Raw genomic sequence first — 23,746 nt, 5'->3', positions numbered from 1 at the left:
ACACATCCTCTAGCAAGCCTGGTCTTCCACATGAATGAGAAGAAAATGTATTTCCCTCTCTCTATTCCTTATACCTTCCTATCCTGTCTTTCCCTGCACTTCCCAGCACCTCACTATTTCACACAATTTCTCAGTGTCCTCCCACTGCCTGTGGCTGGTGAGCTAACAGAGTCTCCACCATATGACCCTCTAGTCTAGAATGGGGCCTTTTTCTGTAAGAGGCCACATGGTAAATACTTTTGGCCTTGTGGGCCACCTAGGTGTGTGTAGTGTTGTTTACAGCCCTCTAAAAATATTCCAATCTTTCTTAGCTTTCTGGGCGGCACAGGTCAGCCAATCCCTAGCGGTCCTTCAGCACCCCAGTAACCTGGAAGGCTTGTTGAAACACACATTGCTGGGCCTCACCCAAGAGTTTCTGATCCAGTGATCTGGGGGTGGGACCGGAGAATTTGCTTTTCTAACAAGCTCCCACGTGATGGTAACGCGGCTGGTCTTGAAGCCACACTTTGGAAACTGCTTTAGAGTAACCGTTCTGAATCATGCCGGCCTCTTGGCATCACCCGAGGAACTAAAAAAAATCAAAACAAAACGAAAAATCCCAAATTATGTCTAGGCCCATCACAGGACATAGGAATAGCTGCTCTATTTTTATATGGTTGATACATACCCCAGCCCCAACCTGGTACTTTGTGTGTACACACACACACACACACACACACACACACACACACACACACGAACCCCTCCATTACATCTTCTTGTTTCCTAGGTGATTACGGCAGGCAGTCAGGACTGAACGCCATTGTTCTATGCCTTGCGGGACTCACCCCTCTCCACCAGAAAATGGTATGTCCTGGGTACTCTTTCCCCAGAAACTCAAAGCTGGGCGTTTATTTAGTCCGCTTGAGAATTTTGCCCAGAACCAGTGATTCTCTTGCACTCTATTTTCAGGTGTGCGTGGAGGGGTGGGTGGGAGATGCCCAAAATAATTTCCGTTGACTCCCTCCAGCAGCTTTATCTTCTGCTATTTCTTTTTCAACCCTACTTCGAAGGTGCTTTCAGGAATGTGCAAGGTCAGGAGTCCAGTTCGGCAGCGGCTCCCTCCCACCTTTAAAACCACTGTCTGGGAGGAGAGCTGCAGAAGGGTCCAGAAAAGAAGGAACAAGCGAAGGGGAGGACGCGGAAGAAGGGCGCAGGAGGTGGGGCAAGAAAGGGAGGCGAGCCCAGGAGGCCGAGAGGTACCGGCAACCCTGAGACCCCGTCTTGCCGCGCAGCGCGCCCTGGCCGCCTAGGAGAGATGGAGAGGGGCCGCCTCTGGCCGGCGGGGGCCGGCTCGCTGTCCCCCCCCGCAGGAGGCCGGGTGTACCAAACCCCAGGCCCAGTTCTGATCGCTGACTGTCCGCTCCCGGGCGAGGGCTGGTCCCCGCGTTCCCGTGGCGCGCGCTGGGCACTGCGCTCTCGCGGAGGGCGCGCCGGGCCGGCGGCGGAGAGAGAGGTGCGCCCGGTCGGAGGCGCTGGGGCAAGCGGCCGGGGAAGTGGCGCCGTTGTCCGGAAGCTTCTTCCTGGAAAGCCCCAGCAGATCAGCCCTTCTGCTTTTTCTTGCTTCTCGTTTGCTCCTTGCCTTCCTTCTGGGTTGCGCGGGAGGAGCTGGGCTTAGCTGATGAGGGACCCCTGGACCAGAAGGAACTGGCGCACACCGAGGGTGTGTGTGTGTGTGTGTGTGTGTGTGTGTGTGTGTGTGGTGTCTGTCGGAATCTGGCTTCACTTGGGTGCTGGGCATACTGGGTCAGAGTGTTTAAATTCAGCAAACCTTGACTGGTCAACTTCTGAGAAAGGCTGGAGTTGCAGTGGGGTCCAGCAGATAAGGAAATGCAGCTTGCCATTTATTCCTCTCAGTCTTGGGCTCACTCTGTGTAACTGGGTTGGCAGATCTCTCATCAGAAGATGGAAAGTAAACAGAATATTTGCGTTTAAAGTCGCCAGCCTGTGGTCTGTGATGACCCGTCAGATATGACCTTGTCCATGGTTTCTGCCTCTGGAGTTTTATAGTACATGGTTAATCTTTCCTAATGGTACTTATCACACCAAATTTGATTTTTTAAACTGTTATTTCATCTTTATATACTGAGTGCTTGGACGCAGGAGGGACTCACAAAATGTCATGGAATGACTGTCCTAATGCAGTAATTCTCAAACTTGAGCGTGCATGTCAGAATCGCCTGGAGGTATCGCTAGCAAAGAGTCTTCAGTCCCACCCTTGGAGTTTCAGATTCTGTAGGTTTGGAGGCCCAAAGAATTCTCAGAAGCCCGAGAATCTGCATTTCTGACAGGTTCCCAGGTGTTCTTGATGCTGATCTGGAGACCACACTTTGAGAACCACTGTTGTAGGGATGGATCCTCAATCCTCAATCCTGAATATTAGCATCAGATTCATCTTTGGAACTTTAAAACACAAACAAAAAAATATGGCTCAGCCCCAGTGCCAGGTATTCTGAATTAATTGGTTTGTCATGACACCGGGCCATTTTGATATGTTTTAAAATCTGCTCTGGATTCATTCTTAGGTGATTCTCATCTGCTGCTAAGGCTGAAACCTGGGCCACAGCGCCGGCAAATACCATCATTAGAGCCACCCATTTAGAGTAAGACATTTTTCCCCAAGGGGTGTAAAAAGCACACCCACTGCCTCGTTAGGGGATCAGTTTGATTGATTTGCTTATCCTGAAAAGTGGGAAATGAGACATACGTAGTCTCACATGGGGAAATACTCTGGAAAGAAGGAGGGTTTGTCTTGCAGGCAGATGATCCAGAGAGAGGAGAAAGCAGAGGGAAGGGCGTTCAAGTAGAGGCAACCTCATTAAGAGTGATGCTCTCGGGCTTCCCTGGTGGCGCAGTGGTTGGGAGTCTGCCTGCCGATGCAGGGGGCGCGGGTTCGAGCCCTGGTCTGGGAAGATCCCACATGCCACGGAGCAACTCGGCCCGTGAGCCACAATAACTGAGCCTGCGCGTCTGGAGCCTGTGCTCGGCAACGAGAGAAGCCGCGATAGTGAGAGGCCCGCGCACCGCGATGAAGAGTGGCCCCCGCACCGCGATGAAGAGTGGCCCCCGCTTGCCACAACTAGAGAAAGCCCTCGCACAGAAACGAAGACCCAACAAAGCCATACATACATACATACATACATACATAAAAAGAATGTAAGCAGACAAGAATAGCATTAAAAAAAAAAAAAAATAGAAAAAAAAAAAAAAAAAAAAAGAGTGATGCTCTCCTGTGGGCCTGAACTTCATCCCGCCTGCATCCCCACTCCTCCAGCCTTCTTCTTCCTAATTAGCCAAGAAACCCTCTTTATAACGTTGTCATTTAGTTTTAGCCAAAGGAAGTCATTATTTACTGCGGACCTTTTTAGGGAGGTGATCATATTTAAAGGTATGAACCAGAAAGAATCTTCTGGAATCTAGACATGAACAGAAAAAGAGACTGGTAACTATAGGTGTGAATAAAGGCACATCTACTGAACCCCCTGAGGATCAGAACACAGGAGAGACTTAGAGATCCTGTCAGTCTGGAAGAGAGGCCCCTGGCGAAGCACAGGTCATCCAAGTGGGAGGAGAGATTTCATAAACCTTAATTCACACCTACTCTCCAATCTGCGAGTTCTCCTGCTAGTGGAAAGAGCTTCTCTACCAATCTGATAGTTGAAATATAGCCTCTCGTTTTCATTTTGATTTGAAAGTTTGAATTGCTAGTGAAGCTGAACATATTTATATGCTCACTGTCAATTTTAATTTACTATTCCACGACTTGATTATTCAAATCCTTTGTTACTTTCTATGGGAATGCTTTTTCATAGTAACGCTTAGAGTTTTATGTGTTTTAAAGACATTGATTTCTTTTGTATACATTTTTATATTTTTGTCATTTTTCCTTGAATTAAAATTTAGTACTGAAGGTTTAAATGTTTGCACAATCAAATCTATTATTAATTTTTCCTTCTGGAGGTTCTGCTTGTCATTATCAAAAATTCTTTTTCGTTTGTTAGATAAATTAGATAAATATTCACTGTGCAATTTGTATATTTATTTTTCATTTAAGCTTCTAGTTGGTCTGGAAATAATTTTGCTCTAAAAGATGAGGTAGGGATTGATTTTTGCTGCATTTTTCAAATGGAGACTCAGACCCAACACAATTTTTATTAACAACTTGTCTTTTTTCTTGATTTGAGATGCCACCTTTATCTGTAATTATACCTAAGTGTATATATATATATATATATATATATATATATATATATATATATATATATATTCTGTCTCAAATATCAATCTCTCTCTTCTCCGGCCAGTACCTCCCTTTTAAAAATTATTGTAGTTTTTTTTCAAAGAGGATTTTCATATTTCAAAGAGCAAGAACCTCCTTATTTAAAAAAATTTCTTGTGTATTCTAGCTCATTTATTCTTCCAAATGATATAAGAGTTTGCTTTATTGCCTTCCCCAACTCAAAAATTATAATTATGACAATTTGGAACAGCTAAAGATGTTCAAGAATGTCATTCAGATGGAGGGAACAGTGTCAAGAAAATATCCCATATCATTTTCCCACATCACTGGGAAAATACCGCTCATGGAGAGTTATCAACAGGTTCATAAGAGATTTGCTTTATTTTGCTCAGGAACGGCAAGATAGTGAATATTCAAAGTTGCCTTTTGATTAATAAATTAGTTTAAAAATAATTAACTAACCGAAAAATATGACTAGATAGACTATAGAATGTCTTAGAATGTATATTATTTGAGATAAGCTAAACTGCAAGGGATGGAGGTTTAAAGAATATGGAAGATGATTTCTTTCACAGGTAATATTTGCAGGTCGATAGGGCAACTATATTCCTCAAAGTTATTTGGTACCCAGGTTTCTGCCAATTCCATGTGGTGCATGGCAATCAAGAAACTGGATTGCTGCAATGTCTGAGTTACATCAAGAAAGAAGGGGAGAGAGCGCATGGAACAGATAAGCTCAGGGTTTTAAGGCACGGCCTTATTTCATTATGAGACTGAAAAGGCGTCCATCGCCTCTATTTATATTCCTTTGCCGAAAGTGTAGTCATGTGACCACACCTAACGGTGTGTAAATTTAGGATGTACAGTCTTGATTGGGAGGGGACATTCCCGGGACAACTGTTTAAACGCATAGTGGGAGAGAAAGATTAGATCTTGATGGCCAGCCTGCAGTCACAGCTCAGGAAGAAAAGAGTCTGCTGTGCCTAAGCCTATTTGAGCTTTCTGAAATGAATCCCACCTTCCCACACAAAGGATGTATCAATATATGAATCTTGACTCATTTAAATGAAGGATGAGTCCTGGCCAGACTGCATCTCCCTTTCCAGCTCTGCTTTCTCTCATTCTTGTTTTCCTGGTTCTTTGACTTTGCCTTGGATTCTTCTTATATGGAGGCTAGCATTCCCCACTTAGCTCCCAGATAGTATGATAAGATTTGTACTTGGCGGAGAACCGGTGGCTCCTCTCTCACTTTCCACCCTGGTCATGATGTCCAGGTCTCACTCTCCGGTTTCACATTTGTGAGAGAAGCCAAGAGTTACCCCTCTCCTGTATCTTGTCTCTCCAGCGGGCTTGTTGATTCTTTCTTCAACCACACCTTGACAGGAGAGAGGGGCCTGAAATCTGGTGCGGTATTTTTTGATGGTAAATGAAATATTCGGCAACTTGCTATTCAAAAATAAGACGGAGTGAAAAAATGCAATTCAAGCTTGGGGTGTTCAGATATTGGTAACACTATTAGTAACAATGGGAGAAACTGATAGGTAGTTAAATGGAGACTTGGGTAAGAAAATAAAATAAACATGACATTTGATCTGCTCTGCTAAAACTTTTGTTTCTGTGTTGAAAACTAGCCTACATGTGGTGGGTGGATAGAAAGACATCATTGTAACGCATCAATCACATAGGTCAGTCCATGGGTGATTTGCCCCAGCAGGTTACTGTTTTACACCATCAAGTGATAGGAGCTGAACACAAATACAGTAACACAGCTGGTGTACAGGAATAGAGTCTGTGCATGATGTTCCTTACCCTACGCTCTTCCTGTTGACTCAGTGCGGCCACAGGACACGGGCTTTGTCTTGGAAGTTCCTATTTTGCAACTCTCCCCAACATTTGTCCATTTTGATCTTGTTCACAACTCAGCAGCCTCAACTCTTCCTTATATCCCCTTCCGCCAATACTTTCACTTAGTATTTCTTTATTTATTAGGAATGTCAATGTCTTTTTAACAGAGCTAGTATTTTTCTCAAAATCATTATTGTTTTTGCTAGCATTCTTGTTATGGATTGAATTGATAGTGAGTGGTCTGCCCATAATCTCATTTTTTGCATAATCTCTGGTTATTTTTCATGTATGATTTTGCTGAGTGTGGGGGTTTTTTTTAGGAGCAGATATATTGCCTCATAGCATAAATTATATTTTGTAAGTGCAACATGACCTGAGAAATGAAGTCAGCTGGTGATCTTGCTGTAGCATTTGATTTGTATTTTGTGTATATTTTGTTTTTCTCAATAAGAAAAGAACCTTAAAAACTTAGGGATATTTAAAAAAAATATTCCTTATAAGGCCCAGCTTAGGGCTGTGTATTATATGGCTTCCATCTGCCTTCTTGGGTGTGGGGAACGGAGAGTCTCATCTTTGGCCCAGAACATGCCTTCCCCCGGGACAATGAAACCACTTTTATTGAGGACAGTGGCATGTAGAACTTACTAAATGGTACTGTGTGTGACCTAGGTACAGTGACTTAACGCGAACCGTTGATGTGCATCTTTTCCTTTGTAGATTTAGTAATAATCTATTAAATCAGATTAGGCATCCTAAGTCAATGTGGGCATCCCCCGTCACACATAGTTAGGTTGGTACATCTTCTCTGCCTCTGAAACGAGATGGATGGCTGTGTATTTCAAGATGCAGGACCAGCCAATGTGTCAGCGCTAGAAAAATCAGGTGGGTACAGTATTGCTCTAAAGCACTCTATCGGCTGAACATCTAAACTCCTTGCTTCCCGTAATTCCTATTAATGTTACAAAGAGCCAAAGCCAACTCCTTGCTTTGCCAATCCATAGCTGACTTTGCTGGTCCCTTATTATGTGAGTAGTTGGAAGGGTAATGGTACAGGAAGCTTGAGATGACCTGTAAAAATTGGCCAGGAGTCATTTGGAGCGATAGCTTCCGTTTCTCCAGAAACTGTTGAACCAAACTAGTGAAATTGTTGGAGATGTTGGATTGGCTACAATGGATTTGTCTGCTGGCATTTCTGCTGCTGTTCTTGGCTGCTTTCCCTTGTCTGCTGCTGTCTGTACTAATGTCTGTGCAGCAGCGGGAAAGGGCAGAGTGATCTCAGGGGCATCATACCTTGTGAAGTCTCAGACCACTTTTGTCTCTGTGGAAGCTCCTAGTGTACCCATAGGCATGATAGGTTAAGAGTAATACATATCCTTTTGCTTGAGTGGCTGATGTTTGAGATGGTTGCTTCCATATTTGCTAAACCTGTATCGGGAAAAGCAAACCCACATGGTCTCGAGTTAAGTGAGAAGGTCGTACACTGACATTTAGACCAAATCTGTTAGCAGCCAAGCCAATACTTGATATAGATTTAAACTCCATTTTTATTCACTAGAAGTCCTGTGTTTACTATTATTTTTTCAAGCAAAGATTTATAGCTGTTTAAGTATATAATGTTTTCATACAGTTTGAGTGAAATTATGTTTGCCGCTGTGTGAAATTCTTCCCGGTATTCTAAAATTAAAGCCGTTCTTTGGTAATTTTCACACCCTTCCCCCACTAAGAGGGTCATTCTAAAATATTTTTCTGTCATTTAATGAAGCCAATGCCATTTAAGGCCGTTTTGTACTAATTAGCTTGGGTGTCATGGATTTTTTTTTTAAATAATTAGACCCTAGGTCTGACAGTAGGAAAATAAGATTTGATCTCTGTGCCTTCTTAGTAGCTGTGAAGCACATGACACTGTTTGAATTTGTTTAATTTCGTTGAAAAGATTTTCCTTTCTCACCCCATTGCCTTATGTCTCTTGGGGGGGAAATCCCTTCTTTAACTAAATACATAGATTTCTGGGTACAGATGAAAACTTCTTGATATTCTGTTTACTGGTAATGGAAAACCAAACCTACGTTATGGATGGTGGAATCAGAGAACATTCCCCAGAAGGGGCTAGACCAGGGCTATTTGATTTCCAATTGAAAACCAGAGTTGAGGATTACTGACTCATTTTTGCCTTCAAGAGTATCCATTGCCGTTTTCAAATAGTATTTTTCTTGAACATTTAGCATGGCCAAATCAAGTAGGCAAAAGACTTCTCAGCATCTCTCTGTGTATATACATATGAACGTAGGGAGTGTGTGCAGATGTATGTGTCTTAGCCTGGCACCAAGGAACCTGAGCCCTTCTCCTCAATGAGGTTTTCTCTAATACCACTTTCGTTGTATCTTTTTTTTCCTCCTCAAGAGTTTAGAGCAGTTTCTCATGGGCCATCCTATTTCTGTGTCTCTGGGTGTCCAGAATTTCACTCCACCCAATTTCTATGTCTTTGCAACCCCTTATCAAACTGTCTGTTCCATCAAGTAGCTTCTTCATTGTTCCCTGTACACATCATGCTGATTTCTCTTTTTACTAGAAGTCTGGCATATATTAGGTTTACTTGTCAGATGAATGAATAATTAAATGAATTCCTGACTTAAGTGCTTTGCTCAGGCTGATTCTTAACAGGCCTGGTATGAAAGGAAAAGACATTCACACCCTTTTCTCTATTTGGCTTCAAATCCTCAGTGCTCATCTCCCATCTCTCTTCCTTCCTGAAGCCTTCCTTGGTAATGGTCCAGCTCTTTCCTTTCCCTTAATTCATCCTGAAGGTATCTATTATATATTTTGGTACTTAATTTTATGTTTAATTTAGCACTTTAATGAACAATTTCTTATATCATTTGATTCCCTATTTCACAGAGAGTTTTAACCACACGAAGATTTCTGAGTGCTGGGACCCTGCCATCTTTTTCTTTCATATCCTCCAAGGAATTTAGTGCACAATATCAAGCACATAATATGCCCTTGATAATAAATACTTAGAGAATTGAAGTGAATGATATTGATTAATCTCTGAATGTGATCGATTTGTGTTATTGCTACAATGTAATCCATCACCTGTCTCTCTCTACTATTACCACAAAGCCAATAAATCACGTTGTCTACACATGCATAGCCATGTGTGATTTGCACACATACACACACACACCAAAGAAGCAGTTGTCTACTGGAAGATTAATTTTTAGGTGGTTTGTCATGCTGTGCAAAAGAAAAGGAAGTAATTCGTTGCAATCTCTACTCAACCTCCTTCCCAACCATGGGAAACTTCCATGAACAGTCAAAAATGTTCTGCCCTCTCCATCCTGGGCAAGCGTCTGTTGTTCAAAAGTGGTCCTGCATTTAATGACTGCTCTTCCATTTGTAAACTGTATAACCTTGGGCAAGTGATGGAACCTCTCTAAACCTTGATTTCATCCTTATAAAGTGAGACTAATCATGTCACCCTTTAAAGGCCACTTTTGGGATTAGTAATAATGCCAATACCAGTCACCATTTATTGAGATTACTCTGTTCCTGGCAGTGTGCTCTGTCCATAAGTTTTCTCCTTTAATTGTTATGACATCTTTGGCATATACTAGATGCTCAGTAACAGTGGCTATTATATTTCATACCTTGGCTTAAATACACACTGAGTCAGATTGAAGATTGCCAAAGACTCATTTTTCATTTCCCAGGATTGGCAGAAAGGCTTAATGCAGTCAGGCTACTACCAGGTGCCTGTGGCCACAGGCCAGTGTAATGGTTGGTCTGCGTGGAGGCCAGACCCTGGGATCTGCCATCCCATCTCCATAATGGCCCTCGGGCCCCGGGCGGCTTGCTATCACAGCAAAATCTGGCTTAGGAAACAAGAAGGTACTGCCCTGCGTTGCTTGAGAGCTGATTCACACTACAGTTCAGTAGAAATGGCAAATCAATTTCATTAAGCACAAAAAGAACTCGCTTATGTAAAGTGAGGTGACACCTCAAGGATGGAGAAGGGTACAATCTGAATGCTGTGAGCAGGTCTTGTTTCCTCTGAGCTAAACACTGGAATAATGGGACTTTTAGCTTTTAACAGGAGGGATTTAGATTAAACTTTGGTTAAGAGTTTCTTGATGGTGAAAGTTTTGAGCTATTCGAGCACATGAACAATAGCACATTGAGGAACTTATCTAGGGGTTTTATCTTTTCTTCACAGATTTCAGGGAACTTCTAGGAAGCAAAGAAATGGCCTGGATAACCTCGAACAGTAATTTCCCAGGACAGTGATTCCTTTTCCCCTCGTTTCCTCTTCCCCTTCCTTTCTAAAACAAAATTATATTTTAAATTTTATTTCTACCCCCGTTTCATCCAGTTAAACAGTAGACTTTGGGGTGGGGCCTGGAGATTGGTGCTTTTGAAAAACTCTGCAAATGATTCCATTGTGCACACAAGGTTGGCACCTGCCCCTTGGGTAGAACGAGTCCCAGAAACCGGGAGGGACTGATCCTGTGATGGGATCCAATACTGGAATGTAGTCCTATTTCCTGGCACCTGTGGATGCATCTTCCATTGTGATCCACAGAGCTGAGGTGGATGGAGAAAAGCTGTCTCCCCTCCACTTTTACAATAATTTTATAAAGTTCCCTAATGGAGTGATCTTAATCTTAGTTTCTTACAGGTACTCTGACTGGTACATCTTCTATGAACTTCTTACTGCAACCCTTCATGTGAAAATCAGTTGTAGAGCCTTTTCTATTACTGTATCCCACCAGAAGCTTTGCCTACTCATAATTAAGAACACTCATTGAGGTAATAATCAAGGGTATTTTTTATGTGCCAGATTCATTAGCATCCTCATTATACAAATAATGCAGATGAGGCATTGTTAAGGTTAAGTAACTTGTCTAAGGTCACACAACTTAAGAATGATAGAGCTTGATTCAAAGCCAAATCATTGACTTTCAAGCTCATCTTCATGGTAGTGGGATCCAGCCACGAGGGAGCTAGAGATTGGTGGCCAGGTGGTTAGCAAGAGATGAGCAGGCCAGTAGTACTAGAAAGGGCTGTTGGAATACTTATGTTTTTAAACCCAACACGGAACTGAAGAATGCTTTTATCCACGAGGTAGCAGCCTCAGGAGATTGAGGCTCAGAATAAAGGGAGGTGACCAGAACAGCTCAGGAAAGCCGTCAAGATCACTGGAAGCAGAAGACTTACATCAGGATTCTCCTCAAATCAAAAAATCAAGAATGTGTTCAGAGTAGCTGTGTGTGTTGGGAGTCCCGTGAGAGGGGGATGGAGCCCCACAGCGTGAGTGGGTACAGTGGCTGATGTTTTATGAGCGCTCGCTCCTGTTCTAAGCAAACCGTATGCAAGTGGGATGCATTTTTAAAATTTCATCCTCAGAATAATTCCAACTATCACACATATGAAGCTGTAACAAAACTACCCAAGTTCAAAGACAATAAATATTATAACTGAGCTGTAAACCCTAGACTTCAGAGCCTTGACCCTTCACCCCACACACGCTTGTCCCCATCCCCAGCCTGGGCACTCCAGCTTCCTACTCCTTCCTTTTTTTGTGGGGAGCAGATCAGTCAGGAAAACCGAATTCTAACTCTTTCCATGTATTAATTCAACTAAGTTCAACTGCTAGCACTGTCAAACATTCAGTATTTATGGAGGTCATTCGATGTGTCTGGTTTGGTGGGAAGGTAGAGAAGAGACTTCTGTTTTTGAGGAAGTCCCCTACAGTCTGTGAGCCGTGGTGAGAGACATGGCAGTTCACTCTCTCCCACAAATGATCAAATGATCATGTGACACAGGCCCAGTCAGCAAGGAGAGGTTCACGCCTGGGGCTTTGAACTTTCAGATCTTCAGGGGAGAAGTGACCAGCGAGACATTTCCCACAGCGGTCTTGGAAGCATCAGAGGAGGCTTAGCTTGAGTGCCCACTGGGAGCACTGTGAATAAGAAAGCACCCTAATCGGGCTGCTCAGTGGGAGCGCGGAGCCCACCTCCCCTCCCTTGGGTGCTGTCCATTTCTGAGACTCACTCTCCAGCTGCCTTCCACCTCCCTCAAGCAAGCCTTTGAGATACTGGATACCCTTCAGTATTTTGTTTTTCTGCTTAAATTTGAATTGATTTCTGTTGCTTGCCACGAAGGACCCCTACTGATGCTGACTGCTGCACTTTAGAACAACTTATAAACAGACAGATTATGTACAGGAAATATACAGACTCGAGATATATATATATATATATATATATATATATATATACACACACACACATATATTTCCCTTAATTGTTGTTATCTTACACTTTAGCTCCTTCAAAATCTTGGTCATATTATAGAGAAGTTTTTTCCTTCTCTTCTAATTCACTTACATTTATCTCACTTTCCAACTTTCTTTTGATCTACTTTCCTGATTTATTCATTTGACTGCTTCTCCAGATTTCTTTCCCAGCCAGGTGGGCCACATATGGAGTCTTTAATACTTCCGTCAGCTCTCTCTCTGGGTATTCTGCACCTTGGCTTACCCTAATCATAACCATGATCGCCTTGTACTTTTACAAGGAGTTTGCTTATTTCATTTATTTAGTGTACTGTTCAGTTAATGACTTAGTCATTGTCAGCTGAAAGTTTCTGCACTGCTTCAACTTGGAAATAGAAAAAGAGAAGTGCTGCCTTTTTTTTTTTTAATCTGAACTGATTTGTATTGAAACAGAAAATGAGTATTTTAATTTTTTCATCACTGTTGTATCTTCTGTAACCTCAAGTTAGAGTGTTATAAATTCCTTCTCTTGTAACAGCACTTCTAAAACTCTAGGGCATTCAGGGACTATCTTTGGTTATTATGACCCTGACATAAAGGACAACATGAGCTGTTTTTGAGTAAAATAAAGTAACAAGGAGGGAAAAATAGCCTAGTTAAAACTACAAATAACATAGCTGTTTTTGCCTCTAAGGAAGTGGCATAGTTTCTCTCTGGAGACTTTGTTTAAGAAAATATTTAAAGGTCTGACCTTGGGAGCCATTGCCTATATGATTTGGAAGGAGACACCAAAATAGAAGATTGGTAAATTGACTGCAAAATGAAGAGAAATTGATTGGTGGGAGCTTCCTAGGAGAAGTGAGAGGGACAGATCAAGACTTGCAATATGGGAGGAGGTCACCACGACACAAGGGTAAATGTTCTGTAGCGCAGGAGATAGTTGAGGGACTTTTAAGTGTGAAATGTCTAATATTTAATTTTTGTTCCAAACCTCCAGTAAAGAATGCTACATGTCCCCTTGATTTAATGACCTTCTGAGGTGTGAATGGGTGATTGCCAACTGAGAGAGTAGAGGCCTCAGATGGGCTAATGAAATAGTGCAGAGGGGAAGTGACTTAGTAATTGACATGAACCAGTTTCTCTTTCCCCAAATAGACCAGAGGAAGGAGAACCCTGAAAGAGGATAAGGGTGGCCTGGAAGTACTCAGGTTGTAATTGTTACTACACAGCCAAAGTTTTGGGGAAAGAAATTGACCAAATAGGAAAGCAGAAAAGGAGACATTAAAACAGGTACAGCAAAGACAGGATTGGCTTGATGAACAAAAGCAGAAAGAACTGGAGCTTCTCCTGTTTTCCCCCTGTGTTTTGCAATGCTGCAGTGTGGCAGGTCTATCGCTCCTCAGTAAATATAGCTCTTAAGTGTGCAACCAAGTGGCATTAACTCAGTTTAGCGCCATCTAAATGAGATGAGCAGTTTCAAGGTATTTTTCTCCAAGAGCCTTAGTCAAAATCAGAAAATATAAAAGAATATTTGAACACCTAACAGAAATGTAATTAAGCATCTTTAGAATGTAAATTTCTTAATGGGAATGTTTGTGTAATGGAAATTATTTCCTGATAGATGATGGGTGGAGAGGCTACTTTATATTCATGTTTATAATTCCAAATGTATGATTTATATGACTGTAGTCACAAATTCTTAAAAAAATTTTTTATCCATGTATAATTGACATATAGCATTATATTGGTTTCAGGTGTATAACATAATGATTTGATATGTGTATACATTGTGAAATGATCAACACAATAAGTCTAGTTACCATCTGTCACTGTACTAAGTTAACCTTTAGGATTTCTCTCTTGGCAACTTTCAAGTCTGCTGTACAAAATGATTGACTATAGTCACCATGCCATATATAACACCCTTATGATATTTATTTTATAACTGGAAGTTTGTACCTCTTGATCCCTTTCACCTGTCTTGCCCATTCCTCAAACCCCTGGCAACCACCATTCTGTTCTCTGTATCTATGCTTTTGTTTTGTTTGTTTGTTTTGTTCTTTAGATTCCATACGTAAGTGAAAGCATACAGTATTTGTATTTCTCTGACTTATTTCACTTATAATTCCCTCAAGGTCCATCTGTGTTGTTGCAAATGTCAAGATTTCATTCTTTTCATGGCTGAGTAATATTCCCTTGTATATATGTACCACCCCTTTATCTATTCATTCATAGATGGACACTTAGGTTGTTTCCATATCTTGGTTACTGTAAATAATACTGCAGTGAACATGGGGGTGCATATATCTTTTCACATTAGTGTTTTTATTGTCTTCAGATAAATACCCAGCAGTAAAATTTCTGGATTGTATGGTAGTTCTATTTTAAATTTCTTAATACAGCAGGTCTTGTTAATCTCTTTATGACCAAGAAACAACTTTCCAGTTTTAAAAAATGTCATTAAACTCCATGGAAATGAACAACATAAACTGGTTAGAACCAACTAGGTCCAAGATGGTGGAAGATTCGGCTTCCAGTAGACCTTGAGCCTCATTATACACGCATAATACATTAGCATGTAAATGACATACCCACAGGTGCCATGACAGTTCCCAGGCCGACCATAAAAGGTCAAAAAGTGGGTGGTGGCCCAACTCCTGGAAGTCCCCGCCCCTTCCCCAAAGTAATTGGAATAATCCTTCTGCTCATTAGCCTATGAAATTACCCAGCCTATAAAACTAACCACCCTATATTTGGGGGCGTCTCACCTTCTGAGATGGCCCACACTCTGTCTGTGGAATGTGTATCTCCCTGATGAAACCTTCTTTCACTTTACTGTGGCTCACTCCTGAATTCTTTCCTGCGAGAAGCCAAGAACCCATACTTGGCAGCCGTCTCAGGGACTCACCTGAGATCTGGGACATGACCATCCTCTTGCGCCCCACTTTCTTTCCTGCAGCAGAACTAGTTTTAAAATTATGAGCAGGTAGTTTTGCTTCCTGTCACTTTGTCCAATCTCTACCACACACTGCAGCTACTTCAAACGTCCCCTAGCATGGAGATGATCATGGTGCTCTTCTAACCAAGAACTTACAAAGAGTGATTCTTCCCTGTGTGTGCATTTGATTGGCAGCAAATAACAATTATTCAACTTATCTTTTTATTTTCTATCCTGCTCTCCTATTTCCATAATATTTCTTTTTTAATTTAGGTGAAATTCATACAAAATAAAATTAGGTATTTGAAAGTGAACAGTCCAGTGGCATCTGGTACATTCACAGTGTTGTACAACCACCATCCCTCTCTCTCTACTCCCAAAACATTTTCATCACTTTGAAAGGAAACGGCATAGCCATTGAGCAGTAACTCCTCATTCTCCCCTCCCCCCACCCCTTGGAAACCATCAGTCTGCTTTCTGTCAGAAAATGGATTTGACTCTTCTGGATATTTCATATATTTGGAATTATGTAATATGTGACCTTTTTGTGTCTAGCTTCTTTCACTTAGCATGTTTTTGAGTTTCATCACTGTTAGCATGTATGAGTACTTCATTCCTTTTCATGGCCAAATAGTATTCCATGGTATGGATATGCCACATTTGTTCATCTGTTCACCCATGGATGGACCTCTGGGTTGTATTTAGATAGTGTGAATAGTGCTGCTATGAACATGCATGTACATATAGTTGTTTGAGTACCTGCTTTCATATCTTTTGGATAGATACCTAGGAGTGGAATTTCTGGGTCATAAGGAAATGTTATGTTTAACTTTTTGAGGAACTGCCAAACTATTTTCCACAGTGGCTGAGCCATTTAACATTTCCATCAGCAACATATGAGGGTACCAGTTTCTCCACATCCTTGACAACACTTGTATTTTTAAAGAAATTATAGCCATGTTAATGGGTGTGAAGCAGTACCTCACTGCAGCTTCAATTTACTTTTCTTTAATGGTTAACGATGTCGAGCATCTCTTCATGTGCTTTGGACAGATGTTTATTTAAGTCCTTTGCCCTTCATTAACTGCGTTGTTTATCCTTTTGTTTTTGGGTTTCAAGAGTTCTTTGTATATCCTATTTACCAGACCCTTGTCAGATACACGAATTACAAGGATTTTCTTCCATTCTGTTGGTTGCCCTTTCACTTTCTTGATAATGTCCTTTGATGCACAGAAGTTTTAAATTTCTGCTGAAGTCCAATTTATTTTTAATTTTGGTGTTTGTACTTTTGGTGTCATAGCTAAGAATCCATTGTCAAATCTAGTGTCATGAAGATTTGCCTCAATGTTTGCTTCTTGGGGTTTTAAGTCTTATATTTAGGTCATTGATCTCTTTTGAGCTAATTTTTGTATATGGTGGGAGGTAGAAATTTCCCCCTCATTTTTAGATCATCAGGCAAACAGAAATGCATTCATTCAGAATAAATTCCTGTCTCCAAGCCTTTATTATTCTTTCTACCTCCAATGGCCTAACATTATTGTCACTACCTGGGTTTATATTAACAATCATTCAATGTGCTGCACAAATCCCAACTATATTTTATATTCTTTCTTAAACTCCTATAACTTGTCTCCACTCCCCAGCTTACCAAAATTAACAGAAATCATTTGTCTTTTCTCTGAACTCCCATAACCTCTCTTAGGACACTAATTCATAAATCCATTTATTCATTTATCCAAATAGTTATCCACACATTCAAAAATATAATTATTGGGCACCTAATCTGCTAATTACTAAACTCTTTTCAAATATACTATGTATTTGTGAGCCATATTATATCACATATATTTATGTAAAAATATATACATATATTATTGTATTTATGAAGGTATCTTCTTTCTCCTACTGGGGTAGAAGTTTTAAAACATGGAGACATCATCTCATTGATCTCTCCATCACTCTTTGGTCTCAGCTCGGAAAACTGAGTGAATTAATGAAGCTCAAATGCAATCATTTTCTAAACATTCTACCATTGTCTGTATAAACAACTGCCTTGCCCCTCACGTATCTTTCGCTACCACGAAGCACTCACCTCAGCTGCAGTTTACAGCAGTACACTTTCCCCAAACTTATCAAATTCACTGCACCCTCTCTCCTTTGGCCCACTACTCATCCTTTCTTTTCTTTTTTTTTTTTTAATTTTATTTATTTGGTTGTGCTGGGTCTTGGTTGCCGCAGGCATGCTCCTTAGTTGCGGCTTGCCGGATCCTTAGTTGTGGCATGCATGTGGGATCTATGTGATTTGCAGTTTCTTCAGGGTGGGAATTGTTGCGGCAAGATAACCATCAGCTATTTCCCGGCAGTGAAACCAAAGAATACGGGATTATTTCAACTTACTTGCTTATAGAGTTTATATAAATGATTGTGCCAGGCTCATTTGAAGTTTTAGTAAAGCCCGTTTGCAAAGTGCTAATATTAGAAGTGGTTGATATATCTTTTAAGTATTTTTCCCCCAGATATTCCTTATGTAAAGATTAGGGGAAGTTATGATAGTTTTATTGTGTGTGTATGGGGGTGGGTGGGTGTGTGTACATGTGTGTGATATGCTTCTTTTAGCTCAACCATGGTGAACAGGGTTTCAAAAACTTTTTTTCTAAGTAGTCTTGAAGCAATGAAAATGGCCATGGTGGATACAGGATTGATAGCTTCTAACACAACATCTGACATTTTAATCACATCCCATATTGAATAAAGACACACTGGTGGATCTTTTCTAGGTCTTTGGGTTTTTTCAACTGATATGTTTTGATGACCTGTTTTCTCCAAGCTACAAAGCAGTCCTCAGATAGAAAAGATCTTAATTTAAATACTATTTGCTACACAGCACTGGTAAGATAAAAAAATCTATTCTTGGAAAATGAGAAAAGATAGAGGTATTCAGAAAATAAATACCGCTGGTGTGCTGAAAAATAAGGCACAAGAGCCATGATTTATTTAAATACTGCATTCCATTTAATGTAAAGTAAAATCCTGATAATAGTGTTCTTAATTAGGTGGTTATTTTCTGTTTCTCTTGCTTCCCAGCAAAACTTTCCAAAGCACTTGCTGATTTTTAGCAATGCATTAGATGGCAGTGTTCACATAGTTTACAATGGCACTTACTACCATCGTTTTATTGCACAGAACCAAATATACACCTTCATTTTGGATTTTACACCATTTCAGCTCTGTCTCTAAAGCTGCTCTTTTCTTGGAGTCCTTTTACGCCTTTGGTGCAACGAGGGAAAAAACATTTATAAGAATGTTAGTAATCGTGGATATCCCAGACAGACATAAAAGCATGAATCCTGATGCCTTAATTAAGCCATAAGGAAATATGGCAGATCCTACCTGTTTTTCCCTCACAAGTATTTGGAGTTCACCGAAATACACATTATTGTCATTGCTGATCTGAAGCCACCCATGCTCACCTGAAATTAAAGCCAGGTCTTTTTTAACAAGAAACTTATAAGGTTTGAATCACAGTTTTATTAAAAATTATTTCCAAAAAAAAACTTGTTTCCAGTTTAAAAGTCTTAATTTCACTGTTGCTGTTGTTTTTTCTTATGCCTTTATCTTTTGACTTTTTATTGACTCTGAGCCTTTGGCTTTGGAAAAGAAAATCTCAGTTCTAACCCTCCTTGTGCTTCTATTTATTTTTATCCTCAAATCCAATAAAGATAATTTACCAAGTCCAAGGCTGAGTAACTCACTTAGAGCTGAGTCCATTTCACACATGGACCAAATGCCAAATAATTTAATATGTCTTAAATGCCATCAGGGAAATATCTCAAAGGCCTAAATCAAGAAGCCTTTTTAGCATTAGGGCATAGCTTTCTTTTAGAAATTTAGTTTAAAGCAATCCCACATCCTCAAGTCACTGTTTTTCTCCAAATAGTTGAATGGTCTTCCTTCTCCAATTTCTACCACCCAGCAAAATCTGTCTTCCAGTTTTCCAGAAACACAGGGACCTCTTGACCCGGGAAGGTATGATGCCATATGTTAAATCCACTTAGACTAAATTTAGAAGCATCTCTTTCCCTACCCCAAGTGAGATCAAGCTGTCTGCATGGAGAGGATAGGCAGGACTTCCAGAATTAAGGGCTTAGAGGTCAGAGGAATAAAGCGAGCTTTGTGATACCTGAGATTTAACCCTTCTTATTATTTCCAGAAACACCAGAGGTTTTGGCTACACCCAATGATAATAAACATTTAAATGGAATAAAATCCTTTTGGAAGGTGGAACTCTCAAAATGAGTTTGTTGAATGAATACCCTCTAACTGTGAATGATAATGTATATCTGATTATAGTTATGAAATTCTCACATAAAATAAAGATTGGCCCAGTGGATTCTCTTATCCTATTTTGTAGGTGAGGAAAGTGAGAATCAGGGAGGTAGTGCTCAAGTTTGCATATCTAAGACTAATACCCACATCTTCTGATTCCTGATCTAGTCTTTCCATCAAACTCTGAAAACTCAACCAAATCCAATGCAATTTTCTTTTCTGTATAACAGTCTGGATTATGTATGTCCTATTTAAACATTGGCTCAAATTTCTCTTGACTTGTTAGCTCAAGGTGAAGCTAGAAGTTATTTTCTCTTCTGGTCAGGAAATCATGAGGAATAGCTAGAAAGTCCCACATACTTCTTAGCTGGCTAAACTGCCGTATTATTTCCAGGTTAATCTGAATACTTTTAAGAGCCACTTTTCTCTGGATTTAAGGATTTTGAAAGCTGTGGGTAGTATTTCAGAGAATTTATCTCTTAAAGGAAGACTGAAGCAGGAAAATTTCCTTTAAGTGAGAGGTTCCATGAACAAGCAAACAAAAATTTACAAAGTTGCAATAGACTACATTTGCTTTTTAATACTCACCATATGTCTGGTTTTATTCAGAGACTAGAAGAGTGGGTTAATGCTTATTTTCACAGATCATATAAATAACAGCCCTGCTATTGCTTATTTTTTCCAGGTGATAGCATTTTGGATTGTACTAAATAAAGTGCTAGGGAAAAACTTAAAACCATCCCTAATTATTAATAGAGACAGTTCAGTAATAGGTCTTTGGTCAGTGTCTGCAATACTTTGGACTTGAGTTTTAGAGTGTGGACTGTTTTACAGCTAGAGATAAAGGTGATTGCTTTTAGGGGTTTCAGTATTAATATTTTCATTTCCTGTTGTCTTTTTCTCCCTTTGATTTTTTTTCGGGCTTTGCTTAATGACTTATCAATCTAAAACTGAATTTTAAAATAACAGTCCAGCAACATTCTTTCGTATTTTTCTTTGCTTTTGTATCTATCCCCTCTTAGGACACCGGTTTTCCCCTATCTCAGTGGTAGAAATGCAGCTAGACCTGCCTAGGTTAGTGCCCAGAGGGAAGGAAGGCACTCCCTTTCGTGTCCAGGCGCTGTGCTAACCTGTTACATATGTGCTGGGATAATATTTCAAAGTGCTAATTGTCCAGTATAACTGCCAATTCTCCCCAGCTTGGCAGCTAAATGGAAAAGCAACGTGGCCTTGGGGACGATTTACAGTGGGGAACAAAGTTCTTTAGCTTTTAAGTTCAAAGGGCACCATCTGGGTATGAGAAAGGAAAATTTTTGAAAAGGAATGCAGTCAGGGAGAACAGGTTTTTCTTCCTAATTTGAGACGGAAGAGATAAAGGAGGCTGGAGCTGGCAACCAAAGTCGTCCAGTTCCCAAAACACCGGACTTGATGTTAACGTTTTTACTTTCCTTCCTCAAAACGCGTGCGCTGCAGCTTTGTTTCTGAGCCCACCCAGAATCAGCAGTTTCGCAAAGGGTAACAGATTGAGGTTACTTCTTTGGGATTTGTCACAAAAAGGGAACAATTGAGCACCATGGACACTGACCGAAGAATTGATTAAACATTTTGGTTGAAGTGCTTATAGAAATGCTGCTCAGTAGTGGACTTAAATCTTCCTATTCTTCGTCATTTGTGAGTTAGTAACCACAGGTCTTGCCTCAGCCCTACCCTTCCTGATCGTTCTTTCTTTTGGTTTTACAGGGTTTACAGGCTCCTGATAGAGTGACTTCACCTTCAAGCAGCAGCACTGTGAGGGCTGTCTAGCCTTTGTAGCCAATCTCGGTAAGTTCCCCACTTTCTTTCAACTGCAAAGCTGCTCATCACCTACCATCTGCCTTTCCGTCTTTCCTGGCCCTTCTCTCCTTCACACCCCTAGCCCCAGCGCATCCAGGCCCTGCAGCACACTGCCCTGGGTCGCGCGTCTTTTTTCCACCAGTCCCCTGGCAACATGCAGGATGGGAGGGGTTATTTATTTCCTTTAGAAGGTTGTCATTTTGGGGATGAAAAAAGTGTGACTTCCAGGAGTGACCAGTTTAGCATCCTGCTAAGAGGAGTTCTCCTGCCTTTCCTCCTGCCCCAGGAAACAAACCCAAACCCTTTCTCTTACTTCCTGAGTTTCTACTTTTAAAGTGTGCCTGCAGCAGCCATCTTCAGAAGGGTAGCAACCACTGCTGCTGGAATTGCAGAGGGAGATAGGAGCTTTTACATCAGTCCCTGTGGCTCCTGCAGTGTTGGGCTACTGCGAGCAGAGCGAGTGGTGCTGGATGTGAGGGTCTTAAGTTCACGCAGGGCCAGCCCTTATGCAGATGTCACTTTGGACAACAAATCATTTGTCTCTGTCTCAATCCTTCATCTGCAAGATGGATTCTACTGCCCCTGAATTAGGATACAATGAGATGAAAGATATTCCAGCTTTTTCAAGATAAAGATGCTTTATTTTAAATGCAGAGTAGTGGTATTATTCTGCAGAGACAGTGTGATAAAAATATCCACTATCTTTTATTACAGACTAATAGACTCAAAATGTATATACTAGTTAGATTGGATTTCAAAGCAAATCTGTTTTAGAAGATAAGTAAAATCTGAAGTGTTTTTGACATCTTCATTCTGTACAAATTATTTAAATCAAACAATTTTTGTAAAACTGAGCAAATTGTGTTGATTATAAATCAGACTCTTCCTTTTACTTTGAAGGTAACAGTTGGGCAAATTAGAAGTCATTGTGTAAGGAAAGTGAGCACGAAGAACAAAGGCTGTTGGATTCTTTGCTACTTAACGAGAGATCTTGTTTAGCTCCAGCCGTTAGGAAAACTCATCACTTCCTATATTTGCTGGTGACAATCAAATGCAAGAAAACACAGCTTTAAAGAAAAAAAGTCTAAATAAATACTTTAGAGGAGATGCGGATCCTTTTACATTTCCTCAGATGAAAATACTGCAAAGTTGGTGAGAGGATATTTATTTCATTCAGGAAATCCCAGTCAAATCTTTCCTTCTATTCAAAAAATTGGAATTTAAATGAAAAACATGCCTTCATGTCACAGCGATGTCCTACGTGGCCTACATTTCAAAATTAATAGATGATAGACATAATTTTTTCTATCTTGTTAAAAAACTATGATCAAATCGTAAGTTTGTTTCTCTTCAAATGTTGTGATGTGGCAGGAAAAGAGGAGAAGATTTGGTCAGGGATTAAGGCTGAAAGATTGATGAAGTCCAGATAGTTGCAACATGAGACGGGAAGAGGGACAAGGTGACTGTGGAAAAAACCATCTCGAGTTTCTGCAGGAAAATGATGAAGAGTGGAAGGAAGTCTAATCTGCCTCAGAAATGCAAAGGCATCTCAAGTCTCCGCTAACTACGTTCCTGGGATGAGATGCAGAAGTATCACAGCTCTCACTTCACCCCCCACCACAAACATTTGCACAACTGCCGCGGAAATTTAAAGCTCTACGCGTAAGGACGTCAATATTTCAATTTAGAATTTTACACCTGATTAAAGACACAGCCTCCCCTCCCTTTGTTTGTTCCATGTACTGGTGGGTTTTGGTAAATATTTCTATCTTCTGCATTGGTTTATGAATAACTTAGAGGTCAGGGAAACCCTCTCCCCCCTTTTCCCACTTTTAATTGTATCTCCAACAAGACTTACTTATTGTGAGAGCTTAATAAATACCCTTAATTAAAATTTAAGAAATGAAATGTATCCAGTTTACAAGGTGTTTGTTTACTGTACAAAAATTATAAACACAGGTTCACAACCAGTAGAATGATACTGATCATAGGGCCGACTAGGCAAAAGCATACCTAGACAACTGAAAAACATGTAATGAAATTTCAGAAAACTAAATACTACTTTTAAAAGAAAAATCTCTCTCTGGGAAATACTAGAAGAAAATATTTGCTTGTAGCAGAGACATGCAGGTTTCTCTATTTGCCCCCTGCTCTCTGGCCCCCAGGCCTTTCTCTGCCTTGCTCCGCGCTCTAGGAATACAGCTTCTATGAACATAAGTTTTTATTTCCCTGAGATAAATGCCCAAAAGTA

The 23,746-nt window shown here is 40.6% G+C and overlaps 1 long non-coding RNA gene across 2 annotated transcripts; it reads left to right on the top strand.

Moving 5' to 3' along the window:
• The first annotated feature begins 1,096 nt into the window (after positions 1–1,096).
• Positions 1,097–23,403, top strand: LOC132352261 (uncharacterized). 2 transcript variants are annotated; one of them, XR_009498641.1, is made up of 3 exons: positions 1,097–1,238; positions 21,403–21,483; positions 22,396–23,403. It is a non-coding gene; the product is annotated as an uncharacterized LOC132352261 (long non-coding RNA). The 2 variants fall into 2 exon arrangements; XR_009498642.1 differs by lacking the exon at positions 1,097–1,238 and adding an exon at positions 20,884–21,177.
• The last annotated feature ends 343 nt before the right edge of the window (positions 23,404–23,746 follow it).

Source organism: Balaenoptera ricei, chromosome 18, assembly GCF_028023285.1.
Source record: "Balaenoptera ricei isolate mBalRic1 chromosome 18, mBalRic1.hap2, whole genome shotgun sequence".
Classification (NCBI taxonomy): Eukaryota; Metazoa; Chordata; class Mammalia; order Artiodactyla; family Balaenopteridae; genus Balaenoptera; species Balaenoptera ricei.
The sequence above is the reverse complement of the archived record's forward strand: the minus strand, read 5'-3'. Positions and strand labels throughout refer to the sequence as shown.